We start from the raw sequence: 17,864 nt of genomic DNA, 5'->3' as shown, positions 1-17,864 counted from the left end.
AGTATATTAATTAACATATAGGCTCACTTCAGTATGTTGATAGCGTATTTCATTAACTTAAAGTCATTGGAAACAATAAAAAAAAAACCACAGTGCATTATAAAAGCATGAGTTTGCAGTAAGAGGAATGTCAGAGAATTGGAAAGCAGTTGAGTTCCCATGTATGTGGGTCTTTCCGACGAACAGCTTCCAATGGCAATTGCATTCCATCTTAAACCAGCATGCATCGATACCATAGACTGCCGTTAAGAAGGCTTTAATACAAAACGCAGGGTATTCAGAACTTATGTTTTGTATTTCTATCATCTTAACTTAATTATTTAGGATTTTAAACACTTCTAAATTCAAACATGATTCACTTAAGATAAGCTCAGTCCTCCAGTGAAGATTTTTTTCCAAAGTGAAATTTATAGCAGAGAGTAGGATGCAGACCTAGAGCTGCCAGGGACCACCACATGGAGAAAGACTGTGAAGACGAAGCCAGCCCAGAGGAAAGCTGAGCCAAGAGATGGAGCGAGATAAACAGTGGTGACATCATTGGAGACCTCTGGACTCAACAAAGCCTGGGCTTTATGGCTCTCTGAGCCAGCAAGTTCCCTTTAGGCCTCTCTGAGCTATCACTTCAAAGCCAAGAGGGGCTGGAGAGATACATCAGTGACAAAGCATGTGTTTTATGTATCTGAGGCCCTGGGTTCGACTCTAAGCACTGTGTGCGTGCATGTGTGTGTACGTGTGTGTGTGTGTGTGTGTGTGTGTGTGTGTGTGTGACAGAGAGAGAGAGAGAGATACAGAGACAGAGACAGAGAGACAAAGAGACAGAGACAGAGAAGGGAGTGGGGAAATGGATGGACAGACAGACAGAGACAGACAGATTGCAAGGACTGTGGTCAGAAATTTCTGTGGAGGTAACTGCCTACCTCAAGACTCACAATATACCATAGTTTGTTTAGAGACCTGAGGTGGGGGAAATACCTGAAGAAACCTCTGTCTTTACTGAGTGTCTTGCCGGTCTCAAACTTCGCTGATGGTAGGCCCTTATTTCACTCAACAGTTAGGCTCGTAAATTCCTCTGAGCGCACTTGAGGATGGGCTCCTCATTGGGGCACATGGGGAAAGTGTCCAAAGATGTGTGGAGCCTCCCTGCTTGACCTCAGCAGGGCTCCAGAGGAGAGAAGCCATTGAGTGATGCCATCATAAAGCAGCCTTTTGATAGATGAGACGTCTAAACCCAGAAGGAGCTAAGGTTCTCCAGCCTCTACTTCCTCATTTCCCCACAGCACAGGGCAGGGACCTTGGCAACCTCTACAAGTAATTTTAATGAAAATGATGAAGTGTTCCCTGTAGCCTATGAGTCCTTCCTCCTACTATGTTCCAACATTTCAGTGGTTTTTCCTGAGTTTACTCCTCCATTTGTTTGAGCTGCTGAAACAAAATACCCTCAACTAGATTACTTATGGACAATGGAGATACATTTTAAACAGTTCAGGAGACCAGAAAATCCCAAGGTCTAGGCACTCGTTGGTACAATGTCTGGTTGGGGTTGCTCTGTACTTCTGAGCTGAGGCCTCGAGTATCTTGTGTTCTGAAGAAGAATGCTGAGCAAGCAGAAGAGCGGAAGAGCAAAAGAGCCTACATCATTCCCTCTCACCCTTCTGTTATCCATGATGGAGAACGAGTCTTCACTTAATTGTCTTATGGCGTAACTTTTTTGGTTGGTTTGGTTTTGGGTTTGGTTTTGGTTGTCTGAGACATGATTTCTTTGTGTAGCCCTAACTGTCCTGGAGCGCACTCTGTAGACCAGGCTGACCTTGAACTCACAGAGATCTGCTTGCTTCTGCCTCCTGAGTGCTGGGAGAAAAGGGGTGCGCCACCACCGTCCAGCTTAACTTTTATTGTTGTATCGGAGAATAAAGTTCAACATGAAGGGGACACAAGCTCAAACAGGAGCATTCTCCTGCTCATAATCTCCACCCCCTGGACTATTATGACACACTGTAATTGTTTAATACTTGAGCATCTCTGTGCAATGTGTCTGGGAATTTTACTTTTCAGGCCCAAATCACATTACTCAACCCTGCGCTAGCAATCACTAGCTTCTGAGGTAAGTTTTAGGACCCTTACTCATGTACTTCTGTTTTGCTCATCCCAAAGTATTTATTGCACGAACATGATTTTGGGGAGCTGTACAGTCTCCTCTTGTCATGTGGCCTAAGTTAAGAGCCTCCATATCACAAAAAAAACGTGGATTTCTGGACTCTATTACAAAATGCTCAGTCAGGGTCTGAATTAGAGGCTCATCTTAGGCCAGCATGTGAGCTTGGGGTCCAGGCCCACTTCCAAAGGATTTTAATGAGGAACTTCATTAGAGAATAATTGCTTTGAACTATGTTGTGAAGTGCAGAATGTGCTCAGGAGTCAAGGCTGTAGCTTCCAATGATTTCAGTCCCCAGTCCTCAGTCTCCCTGACCCTCATCTTCCCCCTCCTTTCTTCCTTAAAGTAGAGAGAATCCAGGAAAGAGAACTATTTGCTGAGTTCCCAGTGTACAGCGAAATTGAACTTTGTAATTTCCATATCCAGTTTTTGGTCTTAAAACATGTGTTAACTCTGCAAGAGAAAAGTGGGGAATCTTATTTATAGATTGGACAACTGAGGTTCATGAGAGTTAAAGGTGTTCTCAGTTGCTCATTAATGAGCTAGATTCCGATCATGATGTGTTTGATTTCAAACCCAGGGATTTTTTGGCACAATGTACTCCATGGTTCATTCAAGACCAGATTATCCCTAGCTGCGTCGATTAAATGTTGACAAGTTCTGGAAGCACCACACCCTTGCTAAGCAATCTGTGAGTGGCTCAACCAGCAGAGTAGGTATAAAGAAGAGCAGGAAATATGACAGATTTCTACCTCATTAGAAAAAAGTTCAATGGACCCTTTGGATAGAAATCTTTAATACCACAATCATCCTCACAAAAGTATCAAGAATCTTATGTATTTTCATTTCCTGGTCCCACAACCTCAGAAATTTTTTTCAAAGAAATGATGCTTGAGTAAATAAATGATATGCAATTTACATGATTTTTGGATTTGAAGAAGGAGTAATTATATTTTTTGTTTGTTTCACTCAACAAGAGCAACAAAGACTAATCATTTGTGCAATTTGAACTTGCAAAGGGCTCTTCATGAATTCAATCATTTGGCCTTTGCTTAGAAGGTATATTCGTGTTAAGCATTTTAACGCGCTGATTGGAAAGGCATCATAAATAAACGTCTCCTTCCTTCAGTGAAAGGGAAACACAAGCATAACCCCAAAGACTATTCTCACTCAAGAGCTTTATGTAGCTTGTTCTTTGGGGGTGTTTCATAAATACTGAATTCCTGTTGACTATCGGGAATAGAAAGACTATCTAGGGTGTACATTGGAACTGAGAGTCACAGGACCTGTATTCTACTTGTACTTCTGTGGGTGAGAACTTTATGTTTTCTGGTGTGAGATGTAGAAACAATCCTGGGATTCATGTCTGGGAAGATAAAGTTACTTCAGATGTATCTGAGTAAATTAATACATGCAATATGAGTACACAAATACTGAGTCAGGATGGATCAATAGGCCATCAATGTGATCCAAGTTTCCTGTGCCTCCCAGAATTTGGGGATGCAGTTGCTCATTCATAAATGTATCTTCATGGCCACAATCATGTGGCTAATCCCACTAATGTGGCAATAAATGAGTTATTAGATGCCAGACAGCGACTGGCACTTCTCTGTGCTCAGTAAGTTCTAGCTGAAGGATGAATAAGAACATAAGCTTTAGGAAAGGGACAGCTATGTGTAGACTTTCTTTGTTGGGGGATGTGTAGTTTAGATGCTTACAGAACTCAGGAGATATGTGCCACTGGGTCTTCAACTTTCTTCAAATCTGAGAACTAATTTTTTTCACCCTTCCTTTATTCTCCCCTTTCTCCTCCCCTTTCTCCTCATTCCCCTTCCCTTTTCCTTTTCTCTCCCTGTTTTGTTTTTTTGAGACAGGGTTTCTCTGTGTAGTTTTGGTGCCTGTCCTGGAGCTCGCTCTGTAGACAGGCTGGCCTCGAACTCACAGAGATCCACCTGGCTCTGCCTCCAGAGTGCTGAGATTAAAGGCGTGCACCACCGCCGGCGCCTGGCCCCTTTTGTCTTCTCTTCCTTTTCTTTCCACTAGAATTTCCGAGTCCCTACATGTTTATCCTAAAGATCCAATAATGGATACTCAGCATTCCTGAATTTAAACACACTGAAAAACTACAGACATACCCATGAAGAGATAGAATCACTGATTTCCAAAATAAGCACAGTAAAAAGAATTCAGCAAGTTTCAATAATAGTTAAAAATAAGAAAATTTATTCTGAATTTTAAGTTATACATATTAAAGTGAAATTAATAAAAACTTGCTGAAATAATTTAATATTTAAGGCTTGATTTTTTTTAAAAAAAAGTTAGCGTATCATGTCTATGATATATATTTGATTTTCAGATACTTTATTACTAAATATTACTAAATATTACAAAATAAAATTTTATTATTTCGAGAACTGCACAGAGGGTCCAGACAATAAAATGTTTACCACACAAGCATAAAGACTCCAGTTCAGCCCTTTTTGGTCTACACTTTACTCTCCTAGCCAGTCTCTTAGCCCAGGCTACCCCTCTTGGTCAACAGTCCGTGTCCCGTCCCCCCCCCACACTCCAAGTCATAGTCACTCTGGACTCTTCCAAATGTCTCTGTCTCTGCCTATGCTCTCCCTTTTATCTACAATAAACCTTCTCCTCCACCAAAAAATAAAATAAAATAAAAAAGACGTGTTCAGATCCTCTCGTTGCACCCACATAAAAAGCCAGGGACCTAACATGTGCCTGTGATCCCAGTGCTGGGGGTGATGGGGTGGGTGTAGAAAGGAAGATTCCTCACCTTGCTATTGCTAGCTAGCAAGTCTACCTAACTGGTGAACTCTGAGTTCAGTGAGAGACACTGTTCCAAAAAAACTAGGTGGAGCAGTGGTTAAGGAAGACCCCTGATGTTGACTTGTAGCCTCTCTCTATATATGTGTGTGCATGATCACATGCACACACACATATGCACACACACACACACATGTATACACACAAAAATTATCATTTTAAATATTGCACTCTTTATATCACATCATTTACATAAATATTAAATAATTCAAATATTTGATTAATTGTACTCTTACTCTTCAAATACATACTACTCATGGTTCACTATGCTTTTGTGATGTCTACAGATGATTTTTCTCACAGCCATGTATTCAATATTTATTTAGCAACCCCCAACCTTCCAGGTACCATGTCTACAATGAAAACTGTAGACACAGTCCCAATCCCTGTAAAACTTGAATACTGGTAAGCAGACACAAACAATATAACATAAGCCCTTATCAAAGGGGAGTTTCCTTCAGATAAATGCTCTTTGTAACAAACTTGGCTAAAACACAAATATCCTAGCAAATAGGGCATAACTGCCTGTAATGTTCCAGAGCCACAGTTCTGAGGCTCTGGGTGAAATTTGGCTCAAACTCAAGCTCTTCCCCTTTTGGACCTATGACCATCTATAAAAGCAGATTAGTAACCTCCAATTCACAGGCATCTTGTGAAAATTTCATGGCATGTGCATAGGGGGAACCTGGAATGTAGTGTGCTCCCAAGTGCAGCAGGTCCTGAGACTGTCTGATTTTATCTTGTAAATCAGAAAATTGAATTGACGGAAGGATAGAAGAGAGGGAGGGAAAGAAGGAGGAAGGAAGAGGGGAAGGAAGGGATAGAAGGAGAAGAGAGAAAGAGAGAGAAAAGGAGGGAGGGGGAGAGGAGGGAGGGAGGGAGGAAAAGAGAAGGACTTAGAAAGGAAAGAGAATCAAGAAAAGAAAAATCCCTAATGCTCTCAAAATGACTAGTTCTGGTACATGTGTATGTTTCTGATTTCAATAACCACGTGTTAAGATCTTCCAAAATTATAAAATCCACCACTCTTACTTTTAGAACATTTAGTACCAATCTTCAAAGAACTGCAGCCCTTCCCAGACTCACCAACTGCTGGATCCTACATTGAAGGGTTCTGTACTTGTAAACATTTGGTCCTATGGGTTTCAGAATGTGTACATACGTGTTTCAGAGTGCTAGGTTCGAAGCTATTCAGTGACCCACTACCCAGATTCTTAGCAAGGACGGATTGCATTTGTTTTGTGTCTGGTGGGGGTGGAAACAGTACGGTGTGCATGCATGCCACTGTGCCTGTGTGGAGGTCAGAGGACAAAACTATTGCAGAAATTGAACTCTGGTTGGCAGTGTTGGTGACAAGTGCCCTTACCCACTGAACCTCTCACCAGTCCCAGGATTATCAGTGTGGATTAAGTGACCATAAGCCAAGATGTTGACATAGCAAGAGACAGGAATTGAAAACAGACTTGCTCTTAAAGACATATTCTGCTACCAGTTATTGCTTAGAACTCACAGGCAGTATTCCATATAAAATGGCTCATTGGACTGTTTTCATTTAAAGACTAATAATCAATTACAAATTATGGTTTCCTGTATTCCAGTGGAGGATTTCCCACAATTTCTAAATAACAGGAACAGCAGCTTCCTTCTCTTTCACTCAATGTCTGAAGAGGATGTTACTTGCAAGAATGAGGGAGTCCCTTCGAGTTAGAATCAGAGTGTCTGCCTTATTTCAAAAGAATCATGGCCTTAGAGTAGCAGTTCTCAACCTGTGGGTCGCCATGCCTCTGGCAGTCGGTTAGGCCTTTCGCAGGGGTCACCTAAGACCATCGGAAAGCACAGATATTAATTTAAGATTCACGACAGTAGCAAAATTACAGTTATGAAGTAGCAACAGAAATAATTTTGGTTGGGGGTCAGCACAGCATGAGGAACTGTGTTAAGGCATCCTAGCATTGGGAAGGCTGAGAACCACTGACTTAGAGCTTTTACCTGAAGACAGCAGGGTAGTTATCAAGGGAAGACTAGTATCGAGACAATACTTTCATTATTGCCTGCATTACAGAACTTACTGCTTATTTATATATTTGGCCACATGTTCTTTATTTTTCAATACAATATGTGTGCTTAGTGGAACCAAAGTTCACCAATTATAAAGTTGATCAACATAAGGTTTTTAAAGATGAATCCTAACATTTTCTTCCTATGAATCAGTACTTAGTAATAAATCTTTAAGATTACATGAGGACCTATTTCCAAACAATGGGATTTCTTTTTCCATTACATATGACTGATACTTCTAGCCAGAGCAACCACATGCCATTATTTATTCATTTGTGCAAGGTTTATATTTCATAGATGTCCAGGGACTCTTTTATCCTTAAATAAACTACTTTTTAAAAGATATATTACATATAAAAATATAAGAAATCTTTTTCTTTTTTGATCTGGTCTCTCCCCAGCCCACATTTCCTTCATTTAAAAAAAAAAAAAAAGTTTAAATAAAAAGTGTCACAGAGAATAGCTGGGATTAGTCAGAGGTTATTCAAAAGAATTTTAAAATGCAGTTACTGTGGCAGCTGGTGGCTGCTTATTTGACATAAAAGTGACCAGATTCACTATGGACATGCTTCTCCCTCCTACTCTTAACAACTGTTAGTGAGTGCTTTATAGGTAAGATTTGTGATTGCTCTAAGAAGCTTTGACGGTTTGCCGGGTTTTTATTTTTTAAAATAAATAATTTTTTTTAAATATTCCTGTAAAGGAAGTACAAGTCATGTATCTGTTTTAAAAGGCTGCAGAACAACAAAGAATATTAAAGGTCAGGTCAAAGTGTCAAACCTAACCTAGAACTTGTGTGTGTGTGTATGTGTGTGTGTGTGTGTATGTGTGTGTGTGTCCATGCTTCTCTCTTTTTATTTTTTCTCTGCTGCTGTGCCTCTCTGTCTAGATTCACTCTTTCACTAGCTTCATGGATCAATCCTTGGACAAGCTGTTTCTCCCGCCTCTCATCCTCTGCTTCTGAATTAATGCTTTTCCACTTCATCTTCCGAAGCTCTAAGTGCCGCCCCTTGCCTTGAATCTTAGAGCCGGCTCCATATGGCTGGCAAGTATGGATGAATACATTTAGGCCAGGAGCTCAAAATGTTCCCAGCTATGTGGAAAAGGCAGTTGCTAGAGGAAGTTGCAAGCGTGTGCTGGGGAGGTCACATCAGTTCTGATCAATATCCACTGACTTTACCACACCCAAGGCCAACTGTCCGCCCCTCAGCGGCTAACATCCCACAATGTTAGCTCTGTTGAACACCAGGAAGCTCCAGACACTGCTGAACCGGGCATAGAATGTAAATGGAAGGCCATCAAGCTCTGCCTTCTGAGTTTTAAAATACTAAGAGAAGAAAGGGAGGGTATGAGGATATTCATTAGAAAGTAAAATACATTTTAGTGAGTGTGTGGGTTTTTTAATCTATGAAAGTGTGTAAAACAGTGTAATCCTACCTAGTCCCATATGTCATTTATTTCTCTTTTCCCTTATCTTGCAGTCAGTTGAATCTAACGTTGTTTATATAAAAATTCAGGCAAGCGAGGACAGGAAGAAAAAGCCATACAGTATCATTTTCTCTGGCTCATTCTTATGCTCTCAATTCTGCCCTTTGATATGAAAGCACCTTGGACCACTGACTCATAAATATCCTCTTCCCAAAGCCTCAAACTCTCACTGACATGCGCTGTGGTGGCCAGAGACCACCTGACTGACAGGGACAGAGACAAAGTACTAGATGCCTGGGTCTGTGGGTTGATAGTTCCCATCTACAAGTTGTCCTTTAATTGGAAAGATATTTTTGCTTCACTAGAGGGAAAAAAAAAAGATGACTGGCACAATTGATTGGAGAATGTATTAGCATACAATGTCCATTCTCAATGTGTAAGTAATAACACAAAAGGGGACAGATGATTAATTCCCGACTTGGTCAGTAACACTTGAATAATCAAAAGTTAGGAGCCAGCCTGAAATTCCCACTGGAAGATGTCAGCCAATTATAACTTCTGCAGTGTTTTCATTCAGACTTGTATGTATGAGTGTCAAACCAGTTGGCAATTTGCCAACATCGCATGGATTTATCCCATTACAGCACCAGGAACCAAGATGGGCTTCTTGGAGAGCAAAGACATCAGTCTGGTAATATGCAACTATAAGAGTTGAACCTCAGCAGAGGAAAAATATTTTATCAGCTCTTGCAAATTGACTACCAAGGCTGAAGTGGATGACTGTTGTCTTATCTCTTTTTCAACAAAGAGAAACTCTCAGTGCATGTTTTGTGAGTCATTGGGCTACCTGATTCTAGTTCTGAAGGTGTGCACTTCAAAATTATTTATAAGAACACCAAAAAAATTAGAATTTTCTGCTAGTGAAAGTTGGATAAGTAATCAATTTGATATGCTGAGATCAATAACTTCGTATTTTTAAGTTTTCACTCATTCATTCCTACAAAGTCCTCTTGAAATCCACCACTGTTCATGGGGACAACACTGAGAAGATATTCCCTGCTATTGACATTACAATCATCCTAGAAACTCTAATCATTTAATAATATTACACTCTTTCACTGGTGTGTGAGAAACATACACAGCATATCACTTTAGAGTCATCAGTCAAAATGAGCATCAAGAGAAAAATACCATGAGTATAACAAAGTCCAGACACATATGTGTGTTCATATGTATACACACACACACACACACACACACACACACACATACACACACACACACTGGGTTTGTTCAATCTAACATGATCTTTTCCTCAGAAATACCTTGAATGTTTATCAAACTCTTGCGAAAATCCACTCGATGTGTGAAATATCCTGATGAAGGACATTATATACTCACCAGTATACCCTTTACTTTCAGAGGTGGCCCAACGACTTAGCTCTCCTATATCAATCGCCAGACATACTGCTCCAGGTGGCTTTCACCCTACTGAAGGGGACGGGAACTCAGGAGTGTCACTGCTGGTGTTTGTATTTGTCACACATCTGGCATCATGCTATATATCTTATTTATACGATTCATTTTGTCATCTGAACAACTCGTGTGGCAAGTACCTTAAAATAATTACATCCACTCTCCAGATAAGGAAGCTGAGGCTTAGCCATTTAACCCCTTCTTCTCCACGAGGGTAGGGTCAAGGCAGAGCAAACTTTAAAGACTAGAGGTTGCTCCCATCACAGACTACACTCTTAGCTGCAATCCTAAAATTTCAATCTCCAACTTATATGCTATATAGCGATGGAGCATTATACAGCACATAAAACATGCTTGAAAGTGGATGGCAGTCTTCTTGGTTAAGGAAACAAAGTGACTGGTAGACTGTCGCGGTTCTTATTGTCAGCTTAGTAAGATCAAGAATCGCCTAAGACAGTGGTTCTCACCATGTGGGTCGCAGCCCCTTTGGGTGTCCAATGACCCTTTCACAGGGGTCACATATCAGATCTCCTGCGTATCACATATTTAACATTCTGATTCATAACGGTAGCAAGATTACAGCTGTGAAGTAGCAACAGAAAATAATTCGATGGTTTGGGGGTCACCACAACAGAAGGAACGACATTAAAGGGTCATTAATTAGCACTAGGAAGGTTGAGAACCACTGAGCTAGGAGGCAAGCAGCTAAATGTGTCAGTAAGGGATTATCTTGATAGACTTAACTGAGGTGAAAAGTCTCACTCTAAATGTGGTGTCTATATACGGTAGGATAAGATCCGGACTATATAAAAATAAAAGCGAGCTGAGCCGCAGCACTCACCCACAGTCTGTTTCCTGACTCTGGAGACCATGTGACCAGCCACCTCAAACCTGTACTGCTCCGAGTTCCCCACCAGGATGGACTGCAGCCTTGAACTAGGAGCTATAATAAGCCCTTTCTCCCTCCGAGCATCTTATCACAGAAAGAAAAAAGGAATGCATAGACTTTAATAGGAACATTTTGTTTATACCACTTTTTGTCTTGGAGATCAAGCAGAGATAAAGCAAAAATCTTATTTAACAAAAAAACAAACAAACCAACCAAGAAACAGGTACTCAGAACACTAATCTGGGGGGAAACCAATTTATCCCAGAGGTATGTTGGATGGGATGAAGGTTATCTATTGGCACCTCCTTTTAGGGCCTAATGAGAAGGCGTGATGTTGCCTGTCATGTCCCAGCTTTCTGGGGTTTACAACCTGTGTCTTAGGGAGGGTGAGCATGTCCATATACCTATCAGGTCATTCAAGCTGTGGCCATTTAGACAAGCAGAGGTCGCTGAACCACGTGGCCCTTTTCAGCAGCCCTGTGTCCCCAAGAGTCTCCATGTTCTCTCCCAGGGTCCCGCACCTCAACTCAATCCAGAAAAAGGTAGTCTGGAGAAAGGCAGGCTTTGGCCAAATGGAAGAGCAAATTGAGAAGTCAAAACTCCACACCTCCTGTGGTAGGAGGCCAGCCTTCCCAGGCGCCTTGCAGGAACTCTTGAGTGTACCCAGGCCCGTCAGTACAGTGTCAGCCTTCAGCCCACGGAGGTGACTAAGCCAGGAGCTTGCTAGGCTGTGGAGGTGGGCTTGTCCTTTTGCATTTCTCTCAGGATCTCCTGCCAGCTGAAGGATCACGAGGTACTGGCAGAGCCGGCATTTGTGGATGGCAGGTAAGGTTTCACCTCAGCGGAGAACTAGCTCTTTTTCTCCGTTTTCACAAGTGACAAGTCAAAAGCCAGCTATTAACTCAGGAGGCACGCTGGGGAAGTCATAAAGAAAAGCTTGTTGGCATTCATATTAGGCAGAGAAGGATCCCTGAACTCTTAGCAAACCCGGGGGGGGAGTAGAAGCCAAAGGAGTATTCCTCCTTACACACTAATGATGTTTATCCACACAGGAGACTGTTTCTGCCGAGTGCTTATCTACAATTTAGAGGCCATTAAAATTTAATTTAAGATAACTCATCATAAATGTGTTTTCTAGTGGAAGCTTCAGAGCTCAAACATCTCAGACGTCCCAGGTTCTCCTGGAACTTGGATTCCATCGCCCAGTGAAAGCTCAAGAATAGAGCCAATGTCACCCCACCCAAAGCGACTGACTCCTCCTTCCCATCTTGCTGCTGAATATTCAGACACACAGCTGTAGGTGTGAAGTGAGAGGCAGAAAACCTGAGCCTGAAAAAAAACCCTCTGTGCTTTACGTGAACTCAGGCACTTAGGTAGTTGGGGGATGCATTTTCCAAGAGTGTTAGACACATTTTCTTCAGTCCTAATTGCATTGTTAACATCCTATAATTGTGAAGACCAAAATTAAATATCAGCTCACATGAAACAGGAATGAACCAAGGAAACTATTCAAAAGTAGCCTGACAGCATTTGCTAGCTGTTCCCTTGACCCCCACCCCGCAGCTGTTAAAATCCAGGTTCCTTAAGGGTGAGAAATCTATCTGTTTTTATTTTGTTTCATTTCATTTTAGTTTGGTTCTGCTTGGTTTCCCAACACTTCTTAGAACCTTGCAGGCACTAAGGAAGGAGCAATGATGTACAGGGCCTTCTGTGGATGGCTCCACAGTGTAGTATCCGGCCACGGCATCTGTAGCAAGTATAATGGACTCAAGACCAAGACGTTAGGATGTGGAGCCTCTGTGGACATGGCCAAACCACTTACACATCCTCAGCCTCATGATCTCATCTGAAGAAGGGATCATTGGTATAGGAAACGAAATTCCGTATCATTGGTAGGAAATAGGAAACAAAACTCTATAACAGGTAAACTTCATTGAGAATCTGAACTTGTTTGAGTTTCTCCTCCACTGCTGTGTCTTCGGTACCTACAATTTTGCTCGGCATTCAGATATTTTTCAAACAAATGAATGAATGTTAGCCAAAATGAAAAAAATTGTCGTGTTGCAAAATGCCTTTCCCTAGAGTTAAAGTAGAAGTATTTGTAACCCCACCATTCCCAGTAGGCTCTACCTCCTTTCCCACCATAATTAATTCAAATGTTTAAAACTGAAACTTTCTGGCACAATTTTATGTAACAAGTTCACATTCAGATATCTTAGTACATTTGCACTGTGGATTAATTGTTTCTTTCTTTCTTGTATTCCTCTTAATCAAGTTCATTAGAAAAAGGTTAATTCAACCTCCAGAATGTATTTCAAACCTGTCCACTGCTTCTGCCCAGCCCCCACCCCCGCTGTTCATCTAAGCCAGAGTCCTCTACTGAGGTTCCGACATAACCTCTGACAGGCCTCTCCACTCCACTGGCCTTTGCAATCCATGATGTGGCTTCTGTGTAGCATGTTTCCCTCATGCTGTGTTCCAACTATGCAGATTTCTTTCTGTTCCTGACATCAGCCTAGAAGCTGCATAGAAGCTATGTCTAGATAGAAGTGTTACTAGGTCTAGATAGAAGTGTTTTGCCCTGGCCTTTATGTGGTTGGGTGCCACACATATACTAGGCAGCTGCTCAAACATTCTTGTTCCGATGGATCTTCCCTGATTACTGTGTTTTCTCTACCATATTCTTTTGTATTAGGTTTCTATTTATTCATTAATTCAATATAGGCTGAAAATCTGTTTCTGCCTATGTAAACCTGTAAATATACTTATTATCTTCAGTATTTCTCAGTATAAGGCAAAACTAATAATACTGTCATCACAGAGCTGTGACAAGTAAATATTACATAGAAAGATCTCTGATCGTTATGTAGAGAATGCATTTGCTCACTGAACATCAGCTGGTTTGTTTTCTGGTTGTTTTTTTTGTTTTGTTTTGTTTTGTTTTGTTTTATTCCAACTGCTAAAATCCAGGTTCCTTACGAGTTAGAAGTGCATGTTTTGCTTTGTTTCATTTCATTTTTGGCTTGGCTCAATTTGGTTTCCCATCACTTCTCAGAACTTTGCCAGGACTAAGGAGGACACTCCTAGAAACAGATAGTCCTGGAAACTATCTCACTGTGTTGACAGCTCTAAGGAGAAGCATCCAAGTATCTCCCATAGAATGTGAAAACACACTAGACACATATCAGTCTTTCCTGACTCGACAGACAACAGACAACCAAGAAATCGATATATAAGAGGAATGAAGACTAAAACAAACAAATGCTTTTGTCAACAACAATGAGATCTATTAAAAATAAAACTTAGCACGCTACTCATGACCACAAAATGGCCTCTCTAGGAACGGGAGAATCACATCTTACATGCCTTAACTCTCCTGGAACTATTTTGTAATTTCAGCAGACTCTCAATGAAATTCCATTGCATTAATCTACATCATCTGCTATTCAATTTAGTAAGAAGAATGAACACAAAATTACAGTTAGCACTAAAAGTGTATTTGAATTTTTCTCGTGCGATAAAGTTGAATAATACCAAAGACACACTAGTGAAAATGGAGTAATAGAAAACAGAGCAGTATAGAAGAGCATTTTTGGGGTGAAAAGGAATAGGATATATAATATGAAACCTTTTGTATAAAAAAGAAGATAATTTGTTTTTACAAGCAGGAACAAATTCTAGAATGATAACCAAGGACATAGTACTAGCTCGTTACCCAAAGTACTAGACCTGTGACCTCAGGGGGAGATCTTAACATAAACGATATTTCTCACTTCTTGTGAGTTTTAAATCACAAGAGTCTCTTGTTTATCTCAAATAAAATTTAAAATATTTAAGTGAAAAGGTGATTCTTTTTTATAACAATAACACTAGTTGGTGACTTTTCACTTTAGTGGATTAGATGCATTAACACATCTAATAAAAATGTAAAAGCAGGAGTTGGAACTATCTATCACTACACAATGTTTCCTTTTTAGTAAAAATTAAACACTTGCTCAATGCTTTGCAACCCCGCAGGAGGGAAATGGCATCCATCGAAGGGCCAAACAATAACATCATTTTCCCTGAAAACGGCTTCACTGAAAATAATTTTCCAGGAGTGCATTAAATTGTTATTGTTAAACCTTTTAACTCTATTTTTTCAGACTAATTTCGGCTTCTCAGCACTACTGAAAGGAAAGGGCAGAGGTTTCCCATTTGCTCCCCACTCCCACGTGCACTTAGACTCCTGGACGATCATCAACAACGCCCCTCTAGCAGAGTGGTACAGTTCTTACCATTGATGAGCCTATCTTGACACACCGTCGTCACCCGAAGTCCACACTTTACCCTGCAGTTTACTCTTGTTATTACACACTATGCACTTATATACATTTACCATATGCATTCATATACATATGTAAAGGTACATAATCACCAGTACAGTATCATACTCATTGTTTCCACTGCCCTAAAGGGCTCATCATCCACCTATCCGTTTCTTTCTCCCCCGCTAGCCCCTGACAACCATGAATCTTAGTATCTCAAAAACTTTGCCTTTTGCAGAGAGTAATAGAACTGGAATCACACAATATGCAGCCTTTTCAGACTGGTCCTTAGTTAGCAACATCCATTTCAGTTTCTACCTTGTGTTTTTCTGGTTTGATAGCTCATATCTTTTTAGTACAATTCATTATCTAGATTTACTGAAGTTTATTTACCTACTAAAATAATTTTGGATGCTTCCAACAATTAATAACAAATCCACTGTAAACACTTACGTTCAAGTTGTGTGTGTGTGTGTGTGTGTGTGTGTGTGTGTGTACATTTTAACTTCTCTGAGTATACCAAGTATACAATCACACTATAAAGGTATGTTTAGTTTTATAGGACACTATCAAACTATCTCCCAAAGTGGCTATACCATTTCACTATTGCCTCCTACAAGAAATACGAGTTCCTAATAGCAAATAACCTGGGCAGTGTTTGATGCTGTCAAAGTTCCAGATTTTGGCTCTTCTCATATTTATACAGTGATATTCATTGTCATTTTAACTGATGCTATCAAAACCCCTTTATTTATTTTTAAAAAGTACGAGTATGGAAGTCTAAGAGGAAAAGTTCACTTAAAACACCAACACTGGAAATAAACACCAAAGGCAGTGAAGCCCCCGGTTCCACAGGGAGACTAGCCTTGGCAAGACTAATTTTTAATTGATAGATTGATGAGCTTCATTATTAAATAGAGTAAGTACCATTGAACAATCCTTTATCCCAGATTCTTTCAGGGTATTTAATTGGCTACGGGTAAGAGGGAATCAATTCCTACTGCCCTTAACACAGCATGCACAGCCATCCTGACCTTGGTAAGTCTCCACATTCTGTTTCTTTACTGAATCTATCAACCAATGGTAGCTCTTCAATTCCCATGCGATATAGCTCAAAATCACAGACAGCCCTACCCCTCTCTGTCAGAAATAGAAAGTAACCCAAAGAAGATACCCTAACCATTTTTCTATATTACATTCAGAATTAGTACCCAGAGAGGTATGCATACACGTATTTCTACATCAAAACAGAAGGAAACCTGTAATAATTTAGCCCTAGACATGGAAGCTCATGGAATTTCAGTATGTAAATATTTTAGCCAAATAAGCAGGTATCCCCGAAGCCACCTGCAATGTCTTCTACCAGAGCAGCTTTCTGGGAGGAAGCAGTCCACAGTGGGCGAGCAGCACAAAGCATGGTCAGAGTGTCTACTCAGGGATTCAGCAGACACAGCGACCTGTGCCCGCCTGCACAGTGGCAGATTTGCTGACACCACACATTCACAACAAGAGGAAGTTTCCTGTTCCTTTCACAGAACTTTGTAACCTTGGTTTCTAGGGCTCCTTGTTTTGAAAAAAAAAAAAAAAGAAAGAAAAAGAAAAAGAAAAGAAAAAAAATCACTTCCTGTTCATTTCTCTACTAAAAGAAGAATCTCATTAAATACATGGTTAGGAAACGAACATACTTCACATTGAGACATGCAAGTGATATTTTTTGTTGTTTTCCTTGAACTTAAAATACACTCACACATGATTGTTTTCCTCTCAATGAGCATGCATTTGAGAGAGAGAAGTAAAGCCCTACTGTTTTCTGGGTGCTTTTAAGATGTGTTCAGTACCATGAAGAAGGAACAAACCACGTAATTGTGACTATTACTATGGCAACTGACAAAATTTTCAAATTGAAATACCCACTCTCAAGGCTGCCCACACAGAGCTCCTGTGAGCTCCACCCCTTACAGCATGCTCTCAGGGAAGGAAGGTCAGGCCTGCTTGTCGCCACAGTGAAAACTACCTGTGTTAACTCTGTTGCCTGATGGCATCTCTTGCAGCACTCCATTCAAAAATGGAGACCAGAGAGTTCTGGTGTAGAACCTCCATGCAGAGCCTGAAGCAAGCACAGGCCTAAATTAGCAACACCGTCCATATGTTTCTCCTCTGTGCGCTGGAAGTCATGAAAATAAAGTGCTCCAAAAATAATTATCCTATCACACAATGATCTTCTCTTTTCTTGTGAATCATACCATCCTTTTAGTCAGTCTGATTTAATTTTCCAAAACCAACTCCCTCATATCCGAGAGAGCCTTTCCTCAAATAAATGCCAGGCAGGAAAACCGATATGTAATAGAATTGTAAATGTTGTAAATGGTTCTGTTTAAATTTGGATGGAATGTTCTGTTTTGTTTTGAGAGACAACAGAACTTTAGGAATCTCCCAGCTCATGGCCAGGCACTGATAAGGCAAGAGTCAGGAGCGAGCGCAAGGCCATTTGGGAAAAGCTGTGAAGATGAAGCAAATGCCCACGCACCCCTCTCATGGGGTAGAAAGAAGCCATGGGACTCAACTCCACTTGCTCAGCATCGCTGCGTCACTTTCTCTTCCTGCTTCGACTCAACAGAAACAGGAACTATTTGGGCGTGGAGCATGAGGGGGGGTGGGTAACCACAGAAAGTGATCTGCATCTTCTTAATGGGATTAGTGTTTAAAAGGCAAA

General features: G+C 40.7%; 1 long non-coding RNA gene across 1 annotated transcript; it reads right to left on the bottom strand.

The window, feature by feature from the left end:
- Window positions 1–10,961: 10,961 nt before the first annotated feature.
- Window positions 10,962–17,502, bottom strand: LOC131895138 (uncharacterized). Its single transcript, XR_009375109.1, has 2 exons — window positions 17,166–17,502; window positions 10,962–11,758 (listed from the first exon to the last, which is right to left on the bottom strand). It is a non-coding gene; the product is annotated as an uncharacterized LOC131895138 (long non-coding RNA).
- Window positions 17,503–17,864: the final 362 nt, after the last annotated feature.

Source organism: Peromyscus eremicus, chromosome 18 (genome assembly GCF_949786415.1).
Source record: "Peromyscus eremicus chromosome 18, PerEre_H2_v1, whole genome shotgun sequence".
Classification (NCBI taxonomy): Eukaryota; Metazoa; Chordata; class Mammalia; order Rodentia; family Cricetidae; genus Peromyscus; species Peromyscus eremicus.
The sequence above is the reverse complement of the archived record's forward strand: the minus strand, read 5'-3'. Positions and strand labels throughout refer to the sequence as shown.